General features: G+C 31.7%; 1 protein-coding gene across 1 annotated transcript in view; it reads left to right on the forward strand.

Moving 5' to 3' along the window:
• The first annotated feature begins 556 nt into the window (after positions 1-556).
• The window catches only part of LOC117181681, a 319,825-nt gene continuing 315,922 nt past the window's right edge, over positions 557-4,459 (forward strand). The window contains exon 1 of the mRNA XM_033374594.1: positions 557-712. The gene's annotated coding sequence lies outside the window, so the exon portion shown is untranslated. The remainder of the gene's footprint in view (positions 713-4,459) is intronic.

Raw genomic sequence — 4,459 nt, forward strand, 5'->3', positions numbered from 1 at the left:
TTTTCTAGTTACTTTTTAACGGCTGGTGGCCATCCCAAAATTGGCTAGTTTACAAATTTTTGCTACTCGCCGAAATGCCGAATTTTATGCCAGCCATTACCTTTGACGAAAAAAGTTTCAAACAGAGTCAATGCCATTTCATGTTTTTGGCAAAATATTGAATATGGTTAACGCCAGTCAATTTCATTTAATTCTCTTTTAAAAGCATTTAAAGGCATTTAAAATTTCGTTTTTAATGCTAGTCTATGCGTTCCAATCAAGTTACTATTACTAGGTGGTCTTCAGTATTTCGGGAGTGTGCTATATCGTTCGAATTATAGCTAAATGAGCCGCTCCAACGGAGCATGCTTCTCGTTCTTCGTAACTTTCCACGTAATGGAAAGCCCGCCCATTCAAATGAAGTATTTGATGTAAGGAATAGTGAAGTCGACTCACGGAAAGAAGCGGCAGGCGAAGCCTACTTTCTTCGGAATTGCATGAGAGGTATGGAAGGGAGACAGGCCCTGCTGCGAACGGCGCAGAACAGTCATACTAAGTGGTCAGTATTGTCAGTATTGCGGGTCGGCCGACCCAGTATCGCGAAAGCCGCGGTTTCTCTATCCTTCAATTAATTTCACTTCTTTATTCATCAGTTATTGTCACTGTCAACGTACAAGCGCAATCTGTTTTTCTTCGCAGATATAATAGAGGCAAAAGGCACCCCTACTTCTTCGTAAGTTTCGGATTCTATATTAACTTAAAAAGAAATAGTCAAAACATTTTTAAACAGTCTGAAAACCTTGAAAATAATAACGACCAAATCGATGGGTTATACGATTATTAGACTATCTTTCCGTTACGGATAAGAATTAGGCTAACTTTATTTAGCAAAGTTTTCAGGAGGAATAAATACCCTAGTATTTTCGAAACATTTCCCACGAATTCAAAACTCCAGTATTTTGTATTGCAGTTTGCAATGTAATTCAGGCTTCTATGACTTTCAAAACAAGAAATTTTAAAAGATTTTTATTTCTTTTAACACTTCTATGTGTTTAATAAATTCCATACAAAATGAAGTTAGCCTAATTCTTAACGGTAACACTTAACGGGAATATTAGCAAGTGCCAATTTTTAAACCATTAAACAAATGGAATTACGTCTTGTAACGCTTAGCTAGTTTTATTTCTGAAATTAGTTCCTAATACATCATTGGAGATATTCTCTCATTAGATTTAATGCGTGGTAAAATTTCTCAAGAATAGAATTCTTTAAAAATGCATGAAATTATGCTAATGTAATATCACAGACAGTGCTTGACATATTTAAAAAAGTTTATTGAAAAATATCAAGTTTACATATTAGTTTTAAGATTCCATATACTTGAAATTGTAGTGGACCAAAAATAGACTAGTGCCTCCCCTTAAGATTAAATAAAATTATAATATATGTAGTACAGTACGTATGTAAATATATAACAAAGATATAAGAAAACATAAAAACTGTCAAATTGTTTATTAATGATCTAATCCAGGGTTAGAAAGTTTCCATTAATCAATGGAAATAATGGAAACCATGTCGAATTTAAAATCTCCACTTACTTTTCCAATTATTTCGATTGATTCAGTGCCTACAGCATCACGTATATAAATCGTTAAAATAAAGATACGGGTGAATTGAGAATGTCGGAACTCTGAATATGGCGCTAATGAAAAAGGATTAATTTTGACAGAGGTTTCACATTTACATATAATTGAATTTACCTTACAATTAAACAGATTATAAGGGCCTATTCGAATTGAAAGTAAGTCAAATTGATAGTAGAAATATTTTGTAACATTGCGAACTTTTTCAAAACTTTGATGAAAACTTATTTCACTTCCCCATGGTTTTTACTTGAAGTTTTACTTAAACTAGAAGAAATAGGTCATACAATTTTGAAAAATATTTTTTAATCATAATATTCCTTTTAGAAAATAAAAAATTTTCATAGAAAGCAAAACGCTTTTAATTTAATCCCTGATGTTACAAACAAGCTAAAAATTGTATTAAACTAAACCATTTATTTTTTTCTTTGACATTCAAGAATATTTTCTTAGTTATATTACTAATAGTTTGGTTACTCAAACTAATTCTTTTGATCACATTTATCAGAAAATCATCCAATCTCAGCCAAATACGACTCTTTTCATTATTGTTATTCATTTTATAAGATAAAAAAGAGTTTTCTAAACTGAATACACACACTACCCTAAGTTGCACCTTTTTAGTCAACAAAATTTTCAACCAAAAAATTACAAACCGAATATTATTTAGAGGTCTCTTATTTGAGTTTTGTGTTTTTTATTCACTTCCCGCTACTTTTATTATTTCAGTGCCTTGAAAATACACACACACACACACACACACACATAAGAATTTTCTTTGGTGCATTATTTTATGGTCTCAATAGGCAGATGAACTAAGGCTCTTTAGACAACCTTCTACCACCAATATTTATGGTGTTACTATCTATAAAAATTAAAATGAAGAAAATTGAAAATTTAACTTTAGTAACTCGTAATAGAGAATTATGTTAAAATCTTAATTTAATTATCAATTTAAATTAATTGGCATGCGTGTGCATTACGAAGAAAAGGCCGAGCACGAGATAATACGTGGTCGTCCAAATACACACAAGTTCAACCAAATTGTAGTGCGCGTGTCCCAAATGAAAAATTCAGTAATCCTATGAAGTACACCATGGGTGCAGTACTGACCCAGTACTGGTCACCATTAGAGATAATCGGCGGTTCGCTCAGTACTAGTTCACATGTTCTCAAATTTTGAAAATCTAGAAATAAAAATATCGCAAAAATAATTTTTCTTCTGTTCTTTTTTTTTAAAGGAAAAAAAATAACTGCCTTCATGATAAATTGCGAATGTTCAGAAAAAATTACATTTGATGTAATTCTTAATCGTTGTAAAATACTACAAAGCACCTAAAAAACAAAACGTTACACGAAAGCTTGAACAAATTTGTTATGAACAAATTTTCGCAGTACGCGATAACATTTCTAAGTTCCATAAATACAAATTGTAATTGCTCAATAAAAATTACATTTTGTATCATTATCAAAAGTTTTAAAGTTATGTAAAACGCGAAAAAAGAAAATATTACACAAAGAAAAATTGTAATAAACTTAAATTATTTATTTAAAAATTATTATTTTATTTATATTCCCGTCAACAGTTAACTTATTTTTCAAAACCATGTTAATTACTCAATTTAAAATATTTTTAAAATTTCCTAGTTCAGACGATGGCCACAGCTTCACAGATTGAAATACTGTTTGGTTTTTTAGTTTCAAATAAGCCGTTCGCCCGGAATCATGCCGGCCATGGATACACTTTTTTTTTACCTGGGTGTCTTCGGAGTGGCGCCATATGCATTACAATAAATATTTTGGGTTCAAACTTGCACAATTTACTGTTCAAATGTGAATAAATATATAGTGAAAAGTTCAAAGTTGTATATTGATATCGTTCGTTAAGAAAAATCCCGAAAAAGCGGTAAAAAAACAGGCCGTCACACGGGGTGACCCTCTTAATTGAAAATTGTTGCATTTTTTGCGCCTGGGAAGTACCGAACCGCCACCATAAGTGCACTCATGGTGAACGGAGTATTAGGGCCTGCGTCTCACTATGAAACTGCACGTGATTTAGAGTGTTATTTTTCGACGATATTTTAAACATCGAGCCCAGGATTGAAATTGAGTGCCTGCCATGCATCACGCAACTTTCCTATTGTTAGAGATTACATCTAGTTTAAAGAAATTAAAAATGATTAAATATTAAGGAATTTAATTTTAACATTCTGCATTTGGTTCATTACATAACGACGAGACGATTAAAGAAAGATAGAAGAAAAATGGTTATTCCGTTCAATTTCTGAATATACCTTTTTTCTCTCTTCTCGGATTGTCCGACAAAAAATATTGAAAAAAGATGCTGCAGCCAGAATTGGAAATTGCTGAATCGGAAAAGTATGGAATTTCCATATACTTTATTTTCAAGGTTGGAACTTGAAGCGGTATGCAATTCGCAACCTTTTCCTGAACAATTCCTTTTCCACAATTCCTTTTCCACAATTTTCAATCAAAGACTCTGCAATCATAGACATTCATAATTTTTCTCTTTTTTCTTGAATCTCTATTTGTTCAAATACAACTGCTTGCGTCACAATGAATGTGTTCTTGGTCAGAATTGATTAAAGGTTTAGTTTTAAGATTAGTATTTTGTAGTTCAATTTGACTGCTTTTCATTGGAAAATTAAATTATTATTCACAGAAAGCGGGGGAGCCTACTTTTTTGAGGTGGGGACCGAGTCATAGAATTATAATATTAAATGACACAATGTGTACAGTTTATACTATGTTAAAATTTTACAAAAATTGTAAATATATTTTCAATCGATTTACAAGATGGCGTGTCTACGAAATAA

Source organism: Belonocnema kinseyi, chromosome 10 (genome assembly GCF_010883055.1).
Source record: "Belonocnema kinseyi isolate 2016_QV_RU_SX_M_011 chromosome 10, B_treatae_v1, whole genome shotgun sequence".
NCBI lineage: Eukaryota > Metazoa > Arthropoda > Insecta > Hymenoptera > Cynipidae > Belonocnema > Belonocnema kinseyi.